Source organism: Astyanax mexicanus, chromosome 22 (assembly GCF_023375975.1).
Source record: "Astyanax mexicanus isolate ESR-SI-001 chromosome 22, AstMex3_surface, whole genome shotgun sequence".
Taxonomy (NCBI): Eukaryota; Metazoa; Chordata; class Actinopteri; order Characiformes; family Acestrorhamphidae; genus Astyanax; species Astyanax mexicanus.
The window spans coordinates 21,982,283-22,000,659 of NC_064429.1; the positions used below are offsets into that span (position 1 = coordinate 21,982,283).

At 38.4% G+C, this 18,377-nt stretch overlaps 1 long non-coding RNA gene across 2 annotated transcripts in view; it reads right to left on the bottom strand.

The window, feature by feature from the left end:
* Positions 1–5,516: 5,516 nt before the first annotated feature.
* The window catches only part of LOC103035257 (uncharacterized), a 56,246-nt gene continuing 43,385 nt past the window's right edge, over positions 5,517–18,377 (bottom strand). For both annotated transcript variants that reach the window (XR_001518751.3, XR_455153.4), the window contains exons 3-4: positions 14,601–14,664; positions 5,517–5,906 (exon numbers count right to left, since the gene is read on the bottom strand). This is a non-coding gene — a long non-coding RNA (uncharacterized LOC103035257). The remainder of the gene's footprint in view (positions 5,907–14,600; positions 14,665–18,377) is intronic.

Genomic DNA, 18,377 nt, shown 5'->3' on the forward strand with positions numbered 1-18,377 from the left:
TTCTGCTACAAGGCTTCCTGGGCTCTTTGTGGTTTCACATGCTCTCGGCCCAATCCAATTGTGCAGGAGCTGACCACCACCAGTTCTGGGAAGATCTGCTCTAATCCTGTGATTCATAACTGAAGATAGAACATCAGTCATTATAGATCCGCAGTAGACATCAGTCAATCACCGGGCCTAACGCGATTAGACTGCTGCCAGTCATGTTAAAGTTGTTCTTTTTTCCATTTACAGGATTGTAGATTGAGGGGAAGACAACATTTATCTGGCTAAAGCAGCTGGCTCATAAGGTAATTATTGTCATTAGTCACGTACAGGACATTTAGTGGTGTGGTGGATGGGCATCATTTGTTACTAGTTAAACCATTAAACCATACAGAAGGAGACACATACACAGGTCAGTGCTAGTACCCTTTGTTCCACCAGAACAAATTTGACCAGTCGAAGCTTAGACTTCACAAGGTTCTCAAGTTCTGATGGCATCCCGAAGTATCTGGCACCAAGATGTTGAAAAGTGGGGTTCCATTAATCAATTTTCTGTCACTGGTTCACCAGTTGTGCTTTCTTGAAGCACTTAGTAAAGGTAAAGGTAAAGCCCCACAAGACATGTCTGATGTTGTGGAAATGTTCTGACCCAGTCATCTGAACATTCAGACCTTTTTTTTGTCCATTTTCTGCTTTTAATACATCACCTTCAAGAACAGACTGTTCAATTGCTGCTTAATATATGCGATAAATACATGTTTGACGTGTATCATGATACAGCATGGTGGGCGGCACGCTGATTTGATGGCTCAGTGGTTAGCACGTTCGCCTTCAGCTCTGGGGTCTTGGGTTCAAATCCCTATCTGGGTGGATTCTCATGTTCTTCCTGTGTCTGTGTGGGTTTCCTATAGAGACACAGTTTCCTCCCAAATTCCAAAAACATGGAGATAATGGATGTCCTTGGTAAAATGCTGTAGTGACCGATGCAGTCCTCCAGGTGGACGGTTGTTTCCGGTTGAGAGTACACTGTGCGCTATTGGCAACCATTTCCCATCATTGTGTGGATGAGTGCTGTGCGTAAAAATGTGATTGTAATGCGTCCTTTGGTTTCTAGAAAGGTGCTTTATGAGTGTAACCTTTTTCATTCATTCATAAAAAAGTCACAATGATTTAAGATAATTTGATCAATTTTCTAACACCCCTAGTGTAAAGTAAGTTGGCCATCATGGCATATTTGTCCTTAATTAAATGAATTTAACTACTTACACCCACTGACCCATTTCTGCCTGGAGAACTTCTTTAAGGTACTGTGTATTTAAACAGTGTTTTTAATAAAGTATCTGTGTACTATCAAAGCTCTCAGGGTCTTGAGGTAAGGACCCTCAGAATTCTACAAATGAAGGTTGTAGCTACTTTGAGCTTGTTTCTTTGAATTGGCAAAGCTATACCTCTATTGCTGGCAATATAAGCCTTTTGGAAGCATCAGCTAAAAGCACTGTATTTTGAAATGCTTGGGGGCATATGGTGGTGGGCTATTATACAAAAGGTTCACCCGGATTTCTCCTTTAAGACGTTTGGAGTCTTCTTTATACATCATACATCTTGCAGTCTGCTCTTAGGCTGGACTTGCTCTTAGGATGACCTGGTCTTGCCATGCTAGCAGTTGCCTTCAACGTTTATTCATTTGTAAATGAATTAGGGGATAGTGGAATTGTTGATTTTAAATGGTTTTGAGATCTTTTTAATTAAAATACCATAACATATGTATTACAGTATGTATCAACAGCCTGCTTTCTAGGACTCGTGAACAAGCTCTTTGTAACTGGCCATAGTGTTTCAACAATCGAGAGCAAATCCAACTTATTATCTGTGGTTTAATTTGCTAAGAGGACAGACTCCTCCAAAGTCCTCTCTTAAAGAGGGTTAATATTCTGCATCTGATGTGCTGCAGCTGAATTTAGACAATTTAGTTACAGTATTAATAAATGTGGGGTGTACCTACATTTTTCCTCACAAGGAAATTATTCTATTATTTCTCATAATGATTACATTTTACAAATAACTTCAGCTTTATTTGTTTAGTTTTATTACCTTCACTCCTTAATATTTTTCAACTTAAAGTTCAAATTAAGTTTAAAAATAGAGTTTTAAAACATCTAAGTGTTTTTTTTTTTCATTAGCTGCTGATTCTGTTCTGTTTGCGTAGATCATAATAATTAAGTGCAGGCTTTGTAGCATATGATTAGGTTGATTGTATAAAAAACTGTATAAACAGAACAAAAAATATTAAAAAAATCACATGGCATTGCAATGGTGCTTATTTAATAATAATAATTAATAGAAATGTGCTATTCTTTTAATATGTACTATTGATAGAACAGTGCCTCTATGTAATGAGATATCTCAATTAAACCAGCTGGTTCTGATATTGCAGCCTGATGTTCTGTAGGTCCACTCACTCTTATATATGCACCTTCTAGTAACTCTGAGTACATTATCATGTCCCTTACATCTCTTTGTCTCTTTTAGTCCTGAGAACGAAGCCCTCCACTGCTCCAGATACAGGCAACACCTGGCCATAGAATGGTCACGTGACTCGGAGGTCAGGCCCACAGCCCCTGCCACACAATGGCTGGCTTTGTCCTCAGGTGTACCACCAGACTCCCATGCGATACACACTGCGATCCACACCGGGATAGGCTATGATTTAGGTGTTCATAAGCAAGACACACCACTTTATGCATCTAGACCCCTTCCTGATGCAATTCTGTGCAAATAGCATTCCCACATTACACTCAAATTGCGGATCTTGACTTTCCCCTCGGCTAAGGGTGAGCTTATTCTCACCGTTATTTGTCAAAAGTGTCAATGGCTTGTGAACGCAAATTAGAGCTTGACAATAACATTCCATCATTGCCTCAACTCCTATTGCCTGCCATGTCATATGTGAAATGCCTGTGTCAATCAAATTGTGGGAGTGCGTTTTGGGTGTCATAGTAAGTGGGCAGTGTTGGCATTCTTTTTTTAATTTATATATTTTTGCAAATTCAGTTTTTTTCTTTTCCCCATTTTTTTTTCGGTGACCTCTTTGACCGTTTTAGAATGAAAAGAGTTAGAGATAGAGGGCCCTATTTTACCAATCTATAGAGAGAACTGATCAATTGCGCATTGCGCAGCTTGATTTAGGCCGTACACAATTAGTATGCACAAAAGGCATGTACTAATTCCATGATTAATTAATCATGGGTGTGTTTTGGGCGTAAGGTGAAATCAGTGTGCCAGTCGTCATTCCCTTTAAGAGGCAGGTGAGCTCTGACTTTGGTGCATTCGTATCTTAACAGTACAGCACTTTTGTGCATCTCAGCAGAGTAAACTGACCTGTGCTTTCACGCTGGGTAGATGCACCAGCAGCTCATTTAATGAAACAGCAATGTTATTTTATTCTTTATTCTGTTCATTGTTGATGTAAAAGCTGGATTTGTGCACTGCGCTCCTGCATCAATAAGATAGGATTGGGGGGCTGACTGTTGACTGTTGTCAGGGTTTTAATCAGTCAGTATCGCACCTGTATTTTTCCCGCCACAAAGATAGAAACACCAGAAATTTTCCTGAACACACCTCACTTCCAGACCACCACACCCGTCAGTGTACATATTTTCATAAACTCTGATGCCGTTTTAACTGTGGCTTGACTGTGGCTTGAAAATAGATTGTCGAAGGGGTGTGAGATAGCAATGAGCATCGTGATGCACCTTGTGCAAGGTGTACCAAAGGGCCTAGTAATGGTTCCAAATCTGTGATGCCATCACCCCCTTACCAGGGATGTTGGGGACAGGTCAAATAATTATGACTTTATTTAATTACATTTATTTTTTATTAAACCGTACATGTTATACACACTCACACATCTCTATTATAAATATGGCTTTATTTAACTGAACTAGAAGTGGTTCTTCTATGGTATTCTTGAAGTGATTTTCATGATCATTCTTTGTTCAATTTCAAGAAACATACCTGTTGTATTTTTAAGAAAATACTTTTTAATCAAAATAAAACACAAATAAAATTAGTGTTTGTTTGTTTTTTTCTTACTGTTTCTGATTTTTTTAAAAGTAAAATGGATTTAAAAATAATAATATTTATTTTATTACTTGGAATTATAATTGTTGGGCAAATGAATTGGTATAACACAAAAAAAAGTTAAATCAACTTCCTTTTTAGTTGTAATAACTTGATGGTTTAAGTTATGCTAACTTAAGTTTGACATTACATTACATTACACTTGGCAGATGCTTTTGCCCAAAGCGACTTACAATAGTGATGTACAAAAGTAATAGAAGTTAAAGGTAAAAACATTCTTTAGACAGGGCCTAAAGGAGGTCAAAGGGAAATAATAGGATAGAGGAGTGAAGGAGGGGAAGAAAGAAATGAGGTTATAAGTAGTATGAAGTTTGTTAGAGGTGTTAAGAGAGTAAGTGCTTTTTGAAGAGCTCTGTCTTCTTAAAGTTTCTTAAAGATAGCGAGGATAGCGATATTGCCCATTACTTAACCCCTTTACAGGCCAGAATTTTTGTCAACTGTCTGCCTGACATTACACCACTAAATCTTGAGGATTTCTATTCAAGCATTGCATGAAAAGCTTTTGTGTGATAAGGAACATCACTGAAAAGCATAATTGTAATTGTAATAGAAAATAGAAAATAACAGTAAGTAAGTAAATCTCATATTTAAAAACTACATTTTAAAAAAATCTATATTTTCCTGAATACAAATGAAACAGTTGATGTCCTCCACACTTTTAGTTTTGTTATGTTTGTCTAGTTTTTACATCTATTTTCAAACATGCAGATTTTGGGTTGAATGCTGTTACTGATCTGAAATTATTAAGTAAAGTAGAGAGAGAACAGGCAGCTTCTCCATGTGTCCTGTATAGGATATTTCAAAGCCCTCAAACTTTTTAGAGTGTAAATAAGTTATTTTACTGCAGAAGAAAAGGGTTTTGTATCACCTACACCTGTAGCCTGTATATGAAACAAAGCATGTTAAGGAGTTATTCAAGTAAATTCAACTTATCCAGCCTTACAGTGTATAAGCAACAAACAGCACTTACAGTGAACCACAGAATCATCCTTAGTCTTAGTTATTAATTTATTATTGCTGTTCTGGTAAACACTTACTACATTTTTGTTAAATAATGATCTGCTATTTTTCTGGCATTACATAATGAATACATTTCATATAGTATAAGGGTTCGTACCCTTATAACAAATTTATCACAGTATGAACAGCGATAACTTTTGACTGCAATCTTGCTTGTCTTTAAACCGTCACGAATCGTCCTCCAGTAATATTAAAGCCACTATGTTACAGGAATATATATGGCAATAATGCCAAGTGCAGCACTCCTTCAGTGAGGTGATGATTGAGCCATGTCACCTATTTCAGTAGACCCAAGACTGATCATTGCAATATCCACAGTATTAGAAATTCCATCAAGCTAAATTCATAAACAAATCACTCAGAAAACGTGCTACTCGAAAAATAAGCAATTTATTGGACAAATAAAAACTCGCACAGTTTAAACATATCGGCGGAATTTTTGATTCAACATTAAACGGTTAATAAATAAAAACACAAACAAGAGAAAGTAAAATCATCCTCGTACACTCCAGTCCTCAATCTTTTGTCAGTCTACTTTCCCCATTGTGCACGTGGATTGTGCTTTGTGCTGCAAGAATGTGAGACGTGGACACATAATCCTGAGGAACTCTGACAAAGGTGATGCTATCAGTCCGTCCAGATAAAGGCGAATAAATGGCTGATGTGTAGTCTGGCTCTCGGCTCTTGATCTCGTGTCCTCAGATACTGGACTCTAACAGTCTGGAACGAGGTTAGAGTGGTCATCTCTGGATGCCCTTCACCTGCGGAAGAGAAGCACACATTAGCTCAAATTGTTGGGTAATTTAAGGAGCCTTCAGACTTGATATTCAAATGGATTTGGCTGAAAATGCTAGCTGCCCTTATTATATCATGGTTCATGGGAACTTCTTGGGAAGTGCTTTTTATTCCAGTTCATATGGTTCAGTTTTGGAGCCTGTGTTATTGAGATCTGCACTGACACGCCAAACGTGGTACCAAGGTCAAATCGGCTTGGGAGCACCTTCAGGTGTTTAAGTAGTGAGGTAGTGAGGTATTAGTAGGGCATTTAACATTTAATCTTGATCCACAGTATCATGTGTGTACTGGGAAAAGAAGGCCATAAAAAGGGCTGGGAAAAAAAGGCATTAAAACCCACAGTGGACAGTGCTGTGGGTTGTAATGATCGCATTTAATGTAAGAGAGCCTGTACACATATCCTGCACATATTCTATCAGACGTGGCATAGCTACTGCCACAGGTGACATATGGAAAGTAATGGATGTGAAAGAATGGATGAAATCTTAGCCAGATAATTCCTTTTAAATTTAGTTTAAATATCGTAATTGTCTCATTTTTTGCATTGTTGTCAGAAAAAAACTATTTTTTTGTGTTTTTAGAAAACTAAAAGTGTGTCGTTACATTTGCAGATATTATCGCTTGTTTTAAGCATTATTTCTTGACAAAAACTGAATGACTTTAGATTGATTAAATCACCTAAATCACATAAAAGGAAGTTTGAAATAAGTTATTTATTCATACAGTATTACTGTAATAAACTTGAGTGAGATATTATATATTTAGACTAGATTTAAGAGGATTTCACTTGCTAAGATATAATTGTTTGCAGTGTGAAGTGCTGACTGAACCATTTCACCATTGTATTCTTTGAAGTTGGGTCATGAAAAATATTGTAGATATTCAATGTTCAACATATATGAACTACAGAAACTCAGCCACCAATTGTCCAAGAATTGCCAAATGAAATGGGCCCAATCCTATTTCTCATTTGTACTCCTACCCTAGGGGAAGTGGTTGAAATCCTCCCCTAGAACCCTTCAAGAACCTGATACCAGAATCTCAGAATGCAAACTGATGCTCCATTTACAGAAGAAAGGGTGGGATAGTGGGGTAGTTACCTACCAAGACCATTACTACTACTAAGAATGATTTATTTTGTGCTTGTTATAATGAGAAAATAAGCCATGATGCAATGAAACTGCTTTAAACGAAAACAATGCAATGAAGATCATATTTTTTTTATTTTAAAGATTTAATTCTAATTTACTGCCATTTTTTGCTCCCCAATTTAGCTAGGCTGATTGTCACACTCATTCAGTTGCTACTTAGCTGTATATCCCCTATCACTAGTGATGCCACAACACAAGAAGGGTGAATCTTAGCACATGCCTCCTCCAACACATGTGAAGTTATCCACCGTCTCTTTTCGAACTTCTGTTGATGCAGCATCACAGCACATTTGGAGGAAAGTGCAGTGACTCGGTTTTGATACATCAGCTCACAGACACCTTGTGCTGATCAACATCACCCTAGGAGTGATGAGCTAAAAGAGCGGCCTCTACCACCTAGAGAAAACAAGTTCACTTGTGCTCTCTCGAGGCTCTGGCAGCTGATGGCGAGCTGCATGGCTGGGATTCGAACCCACAATCTCCCGATCATAGTAAAAGCGTTTAGGCTGCTGGACCACTTGGTACCCCTGAGGTTAATAATTTTAACAAAGGGAATACTATGCTTGTGGGTTTATTTGGTCACTTACACCACCTTCTCGCTTGGTTGATTTCTCATAACCCTCTGTTTAGAATGTTTCTTCACCCTACACCTCTATCCAAACATGAATTCGGACACTCTACCTCTAGGTGCTCTTCTTCAATGTGTGTATTGATGTTACTTTGTAGGAGGTATGATTGTGCTCTAGTGAACTGAGATGTTAATTTCTGTATTTTCAAAACTATTGCTGGTATTAACAAAGATGTTATAAAACCACAGACAAAAAACTTTTGTTTAAAAAAAATCTGGATTTTTGTGGACGGTGCCTTAGAATGGGATTTCATAGAAACTCCTGTAAATGTAATATGTAGGCTTCCCAGTACATTCATGTGCATGAAATGTATGTTCAGATCTATGGATATGTTCTTCAATTCTTTAGTTCAATAGATAGTCTGCCTGATCCCAGTCTGCAGTCCTTTTTTATCATGTCTGTCACACTTTAGAAACTATGCATTTATTCATATCATGGGTCATAGATGTATGAATATGCATATATTGTCTGACAGTACAAAAAGTAGGCTATTCATTAAAACATGAATGGCAAGAATTGATTCTGAATCAACACTTTTCTTCTCATTTATTCCAGCAGTACAGATTATTTACGCTTTTGTTTGCAGACTATTTATCATACAGATTCCAGGATTGTGCAGAGGTTCGCAAGACGTGACGTTCTTATTGTGTGTGTACGCTTTGGGCATGCATAGAAACACGGCCTTGGGTCTATAATTCCGGCAGGTCAAGTGTATGGAGTACATGTGGTTAGCATTCTTCTCTTTCCAAGATCCTTTCCATCCTACTAGAAAAGAGTGCAGAGTTCACATAATACTGTCTCATGTGACTTTGTCTCTTATGCATGCAAAACTTCTTCAAAGCAATGTATACAGTGCGTCCACCTATATAGACAGGAAATATGCAACACTGAAAGAGTAACTGTGAATCCTAGAGTTTATTATATCAGACACTTTCAGAAACTGACTCTACTTCATCGAGGAACAAAAAAAAAAGGATCCCAGTGTTCTTAAGATAGCCGTGTATTCAACAACAACAATGACAACAATAATGGCTGACAGGCGTCCTCCCTATTTCAGGTTGCACCTTTGTTTCGTTGCATCCCGAGTCCTCTCACGTGGATTTTCTTACCTTCCCTATAACTTGATAAGACGTTTCATATTTTTTGCCCATTTCTTTGTTATGCCTCTTAGCCTTTTCTTAATTTCGATCACCGTGTATTCTCATTTGTGTCTAGATAAGAGAATAGCTGATCAGGTTTCACCTGTTCTCTAAACTCTACGAGTTATTGTATTATGTTTCCACATAACTTGAGGATGATGGCAAATTAGGGAGGAAGACAGCTTAACAAGATCCTGGTGGGAGCCAGTAGTACAATCTGTGGACCCTATTTTAGTGTTTAGCTCTATAGCTGAGCCACCAACCACACACTGTTCTCTGGTGCCAAGATAGCAATACGGCAGAAATTTACCTGAACGCACCAAACTTCCAGACCACCACGCCCATCAGCGTAGATGTATTCGTAAGCTCAGTTGGTATCTAAACTAGACTGTTGACGGGGTGTAAGGTGGCAATGAGCATCATGACACACCTTTTCACAGGGCCCTATGCGTCCAAGTTCACATTACCAGGCTGAAGTGACTCAAATCTGTTTTTCTTTTGCTTAATGTGGCTCAGATCAGATTTTTTTTTCATAGCTGTGTAAACGTGCCAAATCCATTTTTTTAAATCAGATTTGAGTCATTTTCAAATGTAGTTCTAAATCAGATACGTATCCGATCCATGGACATGTGACATGAATGTGAACGATCAAATCGGAATCCATGCGTCTATTTGCTTTAAAGCATGCAAAAAAAGCAAAAACTGGCCTTTTATCACCTCCTTGACCTGAGCATGAACTTCAGACCAGCTGTTTACTCTCCACTCCAGCAAAAGATGCTCCACATATGAGTTGCTAACAAACGCATCCATTTGCCCTTATGAAGCTACGATTCAACTCTTAAATATGGCGTTTTTTGTTGTTGGTGACGTTTATACATGTATTAATGTGTGCATGTGAAGCGTTTTAGTGACAGATTTGTTCACATTATGCACAGATACAGGTCACTTACATTTGTGAATGTGAACCATCAAGAGAAAAAGCCAGATCTGATCAGAGCAAAAAATCCAACTTGAGCAATGTTGTTTGTTATGTGAATATAGCCCAAGTGCCAAAACCTTGCTATAGAATGCATATCATGATACAGATGATGCAAGTCGATATATTGAACATTTGGGAAAACTGTATAAACACACCAGTATAACATGAATAACTGCCTGCCACCAGTCTTTGTACGTAAAGAATTTATTTAGACCACTGGACCACTTAGCACCTAGTTTACAGAATCAAAATACTGCAGAAGGTATAAAAGGTGACAGGTCAACTGTACTGGGATCCAGTTTGTTTTTTTCAGTGTGAAAAGATGACTTTTACTAATTGTTTGTTTTGTGTTTTTCAGGCCAATTACCTGAAGGTGAGGCAGGTTATTGTCACTCATTAAACAATAGAAGAAGAAAAAGTATTGGTTTTGACTCTTTAGCATCCTTTTATATGCTTGTATGGGTGCAAACTCTTACGTGTATGACTCCTGTATCTACTGTTACGGTAGATTAACTTTTTAAATCTGTTTATAGACAGAAATTAAATTAATCCATAGTAAATAGTAATCACCTGCCTAGTCTCTGTAGAGATATGCTACAAGACACAGTAGAGCAGATAAATATGAACCAGCACTAAACTCTCCGTTCCTCATTTTGCAATGAGATGAGTTGGGGAGATATATTTGATGGATTTGGGCTGGTGATCATCCAACATCCAATTTATCATGTATCACCAAAACAGCACTAACTACCTGAACAAAGCTTTAAACCAGCTACCAACAGCACTACATGACGTACCATGACACAAATTATACATAAGGATTTTTCCAAATTTCCCTCTATAGTTCACAGTAAAAAAGACATTTGTGACCACAATGCCTAATCTTGCCACCAAAACAGCTCTGATCCACAGAGACATGAACTACACAAGACCTCTGAAGGTGGTCTGTGGTATCTGGCACCAAGATGTTATCAGCAGGAGATCCTTGAAGTTCTGTCCAGATGGGCTAACCTTCCAGCTCCCCACTCACCATTATTAAAACGTTGAAACCCATTAACCTGTTGCCTCTTCAGTGAATGCCCTACTTTGGACTACTTCTGGTAGGTACTGACCATTGCATATCAGACCTATTCAACTAGCCATGTTTTGGCTTAGATTCTTACACTTTAAGAACTGTTCACTGTTCACTTGCTGTGTAGTAGGGACACTTTGGCCCAATCCTATTTATCTTTTGTACTTTTACCTGTTTCTTTTAGGTGTAACCCTTGAAGGGGTAAAATCCTTCCCCTAAGAATTAGGACAACCCTTCAAGCACCGGATACAGATATAGCTATAGTACCAGAGCGTTAAAGTTCAACAACCTAGCTGCATTTTGACTGATTAATTTAAGGGTATTATATTGTATCACAAATATTGTGTCTTAACAAAGGGGGCAGGGGTGCAACAATTAGTTATTATTGTCCATTCCTTATTCCTTCTGTGAAGAGGAGCTGAAATTAGCTTTTGTTTACTTTAATTTATTTTATTTTTCCATTCTGCCTTAAATTCTGCAGCATCTGCTGTCTGTTGCACTCTTTAAGGTGGAACAGGAAAGTTAGCTTGCTAGCTAAGGTCATGTAGCCCTAAAATTTCACCCACCCCCTCCAGCCTAAAAAGAATTGGGATGCCCTACCTTTACATTTACATTTATGTCATTTACCTGATGCTCTTATCCAGAGGGACTTACAAGTTTACAGTATGTGTTAGGAGTCTTGCCCAAGGACTCTTATTGGTGTAGTGCAGAATAGTCACCAAAACTGGAATTGAACCCCAATCTCCCACATGATGTGGTAGCGAAGTGGCAGGTAGTGGTGTTATCCACTGCACCACACCAACCACCCCTAGGTGTGAATGAGCAAAACTGAGAGGTTAGGGCTAAAAGGTTAAACTGAGGGGTAAAATGTTAATTTATTGCTTTTGTTTTTTAAACTAAGGGATTTAAATTGTCTCTACTATCCAGAGAAGACTTTCTGCTAGATTTTGGATCATCTATGTAAGGATTTAAAGAGCATTAGAACAGACAAAGCACCATGATTTCATCATTCCACCACTGCTTCCACAGTTCAACTGCTCCACAGCTCAATTCTGGGGCATATTCTAACCCCTCTAGCCCACAGTTATATGTAGGTATGGTATGTTCATCCATGGTTTGTTCAGGTTGCAGAGTAAGGTGATAAAAAAAATTATGAGCAGCAGCTGGAATATTACAGAAACCTCTCTACAGAGACTTTTATGAGACCTTCCCCTTTTTCATTTCATGTTTCATGATGACAGGGTTGTACGGCTATTTCATCATTTCTTCTTCTGGATCTATTCTCTGACTGTTTCCACGTTTGCTCCTTGAACTGGTTCCAGACCCAACCTCTTTAATGTTTCAGTTGATGCTGCAGAATCAGCTTTGTGAATACAGTTATGCCCAACTTTAGCACTTCACCCACTGGCTAGTTGCATTCTACAAGATGTCGTTCGATGAAGACCCAATAACAAAAAGCACTTCGGTCCGATGGGATGAATTAAAAGCTCCAGCTGCACACTGTTCAACGCCTCGGGAGAGAGAAACGCGTTTGAAGTCTGATCCAAGATCAGCGCAGATGTGCTGTGTTTCAGCATCGTACTCGATGGTGCTGACTCAGCACAATCCGATGCCCTATCTGTGTCAAACTCCCCTCATACTCTCTATTATCTCTCCGAGAAATGGAAGTGGCGCTTGATCCACACTTACCCAAACTGAACCTCCTGACTCGACAGAGTAGCCATGCTGAGATTGCTCGTGCTAGCGTTCTCACTTATCAAGTAGGAGCTTCTACTTGCCGTTGAGTGCTTCCATTAAGCTAAGCAGTTCCCTCCATTTAGCTAACATGGCTGTTTCGTCAAGTAGCCACTAATAAATAGCCAACTAAGCCACACAGTGTATTACTGGCCTTCAACAAACAGATACATTATCCTGTAAAACAATGCAACAGTGTGACCCATAGGATTATAACAATCATAAGGACAATTATCAGATGGCGTTCTGATGTAATCTGTCTGCAATAGCAAGTCATGGGGGCAAGTATGTAAGAGGAGCTCTCCGCAAAAAGCAAACTGCAGTAAAATAGGAAAAAATATTTATGTATATATATATATACTGGCTTGACTGAATTTACTGTATTGTCGTTGGCATATCAAAACTTTCAATTTTATCTGGAGATGCTAGTTACTCATTATGTGGAATGTTAATGAAACACTGTATATATATATATATTGATCAATGCAAATAAAATCGGAATATTATGTATAGAAACAATAAAATAATGTGTATATTTAAAGCTAATGTCCCTAAGTTTTGGAATTCAGGGCCCTCTCTGGTAAGAATGGGTAATTGCACCAAGCATGCGAAAGAGTCATTTTAAACTGGGCAGGTGTGATGCGGTCTTCTTTTAAAGCGAATTAATCTGATTTCAGGTTATGTTCAGTCAGAGAGAGAGAAAGAGAGAAAGAGAGAGAGAGAGAGAGAGAGAGAACACGCTCAGTCAGAAAGTTCACTCCTTCGTTTCTTTGTTTTTACTATGAGTGAATGAGCTACTGAGCTCTGAGTTTCCCCTTCTGAAGTCTCCATTGCTCCACCAGCTGATCGCTTTCAGTAAAACTGAGCCGGATCCTCTTTTAGAGGCTGTACATGTGGTACATAAAGACACGTGACGTGGCCAGAAAAAAAACCCCACGAAAAGCCACACGACACCCCAGTTTTTAGAATAAATATATTAGGCTTAGCAGAAATGCTTTTGCTTTCAGTTGAGAAACAAAATCACTGTCACTTTAAGTCACTTTATGTGACTAGTATCTTTTTGATAAAATTTTAATCACATGCATTCACAGTGATCTAGATATAATATAATATACAGACAGGCATGTCTGAAGTGTTGCCATCAGGACAGGATCGCTTGGGAATGCCTCTACACAATCTGCATATGTTGTGAGGTGTTATCTTCTGAGTGAGGTTTAACACAAGCTTGCATGTTTCAGACAAGGCATTGTGAATTACCAGAGTTTGAGCGAGGCCTGATAGTGGGTGCCATATGGATGGAGCATTAGATTTTGAAGTTGTTTGGGTATTTAATGTTTCTTGGGCTAGTCTCTAGTATTATGTGTGGTCTGGGAGTATGTCAAGGAAGAATAGCATTACCACCCAGATAGCGCTTTTCCACCAAAAGAACCATTTTTAGTGGAACCGTCAAATCGCCACATCATACGTCATCAACAGAGGGCGTTGCACAGCGGCACTGTTCGCGCCCAATAACCTGATTTTCTTCGTTGGTTCCCAGTGCAAACAAACGTTCCTGATTCTGGAACCTACTTTTGTTAGTGGAAATGCCGTGATTGGTTCAAAATTAGGTTCGCAAACCAAAACAGTGCCGGTTTCATATCAGTGGAAAAGGGTTAAAGAGTGGACACCACAGTGGTGGTAATGATGACTGTGTCCAGCAGCATCTGGTTGGAAATGTACTTTTTTGGAATTCCTTCACTTATATTTATGCTAAAATAGGTTATTCTCTGAAAATTAATTTGAATGAATAGATTTTGTAACTAAAATAGCTTGTCACTAAGTGTCTGCTCATGACAACATAAACAATTCAGCACACGAGTGATAGTGATGCCTAACATTCCTATAAGTGTTGTAGACTTTGGTGGTAAAGCACCAAAGGAATGAATAAAGAAATAAGAAAAAATATCTCATACTAACCTTTTCTTCTGACAGTAGGAAGCAATCCTTCACGTCCTTGATGCCATTTCACATCTTTTCTCACCTAGAAGAACAAACAATAACATGTCAGGTGAAGGAACTGCAGATGGCTCCATGTGACTAGTTAAATCAGATATAACCTCCTGACTTTGGTTTATCTTGACCTACTTTTCCCCCCACCTACTCTCTCCTTTTGTTGAGGTAGATAAACCCCTGCTCTCCCCACATATCTGAGGATATATAAGAAAAGTGTGGAGCAGTGTGTATTCCGCATCCCCCCCCCCCCCCCCCACCACCACACAGCCGAAGTACACTGAAACAGTTTCAGCGATTATAAATCATTTACCACACATTCCATTCCCTCTTTTAACCCCTCAGCAGAAACGCATTGGGCTTGGGTTAATAATATGTCCTCTGAGGAGTGTGTGTGTGTGTGTATGTGTGTGTGTGTGTGGTGACAGGAAGCCTTCACTAGTGGTGACCTGTGACCCAGTTGTGTCCTGGATTGAGTAAGTGCTTTTGTATTGATGTGGATATTAATGATTTAATGTGTTCTGCTGACTGACCTGCACAATATACTTATACTCAAAATAATACACTCAGAGAACCAGCCAGCAAGAGATGGAGCTTAGATATAGCTTGCTTGATTAGAAAGTATTGATTTGGTTCACTCCTTTTTAAATAATAAAAAAATAATTCTCTCCCCAATTTAGCTAGGCTGATTATCCCACTTATTCAGCTGATGGTCAGCTGTTTATCCCCATCACTAGTGATGCCATAACACCAGAAAGGTGAAAACTACCACATGCCTCCTCCAACACATGTGAAGTCAGCCACTGCCTATTTTCGAACTGATGCTGATGCAGCATTGCTGAGTAGCATCAAAGCGCGCTCGGAGGAAAGTGCATCGACTCGGTTCCGATACATCAGCTCACAGATGCCTTGTGCTAATCGACATCATCCTAAGGGTGATGAGGAATAAGGGGAAAGAGTGCCATCTACACACCCAGAGAAAGCAAGGCAAATTGTGCTCTCTCAGGACTCTAGCAGCTAACGGCAAGCTGCATGACCAGGATTCGAAACAGCGATCTCTCGATCACAGTGGCTTAATGCTTAGCCAGCTGAACTCAGTGCCCCTCTGTTTGATTCACTCTTAACCCACTTATGCCTTCTTTAGTTGCCTCTGTTGGGCCGTTTGATTTCAAAATCAAGGAATTTTGGCAAGAAAACATTATAATGGATGTTTTTTTTTTAAAAAAGAACCCCACCCCAAAGTTTAGGACATAAGTGAACCATGGATTAATTGCTAAAGTTTAACCATAACACTGGTCCTGTTAATTTTTTACACAAAGCTGCAGTAAAAACTAACAGACTGAGCAGCTTTCCATTAAACATGATATGGTGACATTTAGCCACATTTAGCCACAACAGCCCAATAGCAACATATTGAACAAACAGACAATATCAAAATAAATGTGCCTAAAAAGCATAATCAAACAAACAGATCACTCATACAATTATAAAAAAGTCACTAATACAGACATGCTGTGTCAAAATAAAATAAAGTAAAAATCCCATCAAAAAATATGAATGGGAAAAAAATATATAACCTAAACTATAACCTAAATTTGCTGATTAACGGATTATTAATCATTACAACATACAGCAATTTACGAAATGTATGTTTGACTGGTCATCTGTGGCTGTGCATTGAAAATCACACTGGCATCTTTTATGCCACCATGTGGCACAGCTGTGCTCACTAAAAAATTACAAATTCACAAATTTTACAGACTTGTTCCAGTGATTGTAGTACGAGAGTGAACTAGGACTATAGATACAGAGCACCAGCAACCGGAAATTTAGTACAGTTAACCTAAACTAAACCTCATTCATACCTTGTTACTTGAATTTACTGTAATAGTGCTTCTTTAGTAGCAGTGCTACTCAAATGGCATTGAATTGTCTCTTTTCCACAAAAAGATTTCGGTAAACAAACTCTAAGGTGCTAAGTTACCTCAGCTTTACTCAACTTTATTATCCAAGCTCTGTACATCTCTCAGCTACAGTTTCTCTTTAGATTTAATGGGATTTGCTGGATACCAACAGCCTATAAACCGTGTCCAACTTTAAAACAGTTGCAATAAAACAGAAAAATTTTGGCTGGCGCATTGACTGGTCATGGTAATCTTTGTAAGTTAAAAGCTTGGCAATAGAACTGTATCAGACAATGGAATTACAAGGTGAACACTGGCCTGAGAGCTGTAAAAATGGTCTGTCAGCTTTTATAGTCATTCATGAATATGAAAATTTTATTTTTATGTAATGAAGGTGCAGTATAAATGATTTCTTTGGAGCAAATGTTTGTGAAACAGTGAAAAACAACCTCATTGTCCGTTGTTTTACTGTTTCCTTGTTATGTTCTGCACTTTAACAAGACATCTGAGCTGCTGTAGATATGCACAGAGCCCCCTTCACCCCTCTCTCTCTCTCTATTTCTCGTTCTCTCCTTTTCCTTGGCACCAATGGATTGGTATCGCATTGGCATGCTGGATTGTTGCCATGGAAACCTGAATAAACCTCTGCTCCACCACCCTTCATGATGGGTGAGGCCATGCATTTGGACATGCATTTACACACACACACACACACGAACACACCATGGTCTTTCACCCTGAGAGCGTATATCCTGGGCCTATATGCCAGGGGCTCAATTCTTTGCTAAAGTGTGCAATGAATTCATGGCTGTCCCGAGAAGGTGAAAATTGCCCCCCTCCTATTGGTCACTCACTGGGGAAGGGGTTGCCTATTAAAACCCAGAGCTGTAAAAAAAAAAAAAAAAAAAATAGAAAGAAAAAAAAGTTTAATGGTGACTTGCTGTAAAATCGAATTAAAACTTTAGTAATTGATTAAAAACCAATGTCCCAACTATTTTTGGGGTTTTGGCTTAAAAATAAAGGTGCTTTATATGGCGATTTCTTTAATGATGCCATTGAAGTAGAACCATTTTTGGTTCCATAATGAACCATGATTATAATAGACATACACTACCGATCAAAAGTTTTAGAACACCCCTGTTTTTACTAGTCTAGTAACAATGCTTCATGACACAAGACTTAGTTCATTGCTTAGCTAAGCTAAAGGTGTTGCCATGTGAGTCAGCCAGACCTCTTTCTGTACCAGTTTTGAAGCTTTACTCTGGCTTAGTTCATAATTCCTAATTGAGTCAAATTAAGATTATCTGTGTTTCTGTGTCCTTTTCTAGTTATTATAACATTTTAAAAAATTTGTTCATGTTCATGTTCATGCCCTTCCAGTTTCCTGCTAACGTTTGTATCAATCGAGTTTACTGACATTTTTTTATTTATTTTATAAAGTAATAAATGCAAAATCCTTTAACTGGTAGTGTATGTAGAGTGTTATGTGCCTTTTAAAGTTCTAAAGATACTTCACTTGATCTAAAGGTTCTTTACTGATTAAAACTTCAATATTAATCCTCATAAAAATAATATATATAAGCGAAATAAAGATATTGGCAAGATACAAATATTGGCATATTTTAATAATTAATGCCATTAATCTATTGGTTGTATACATATAGTTGACATTACGCATTTTTCTAAAGGAAAAACTCTACAAAAAAAAAACAACAATAACAAAAAAACGTGTGTGTGTGAGTGTGCGAGCATAGACATGCCTTTCTATCCAGGGACATGTGAAGCTAAAACCACAGTTCATCCAGAAGTGATTCTTTTCATTAGCTCCTATCAATAATTA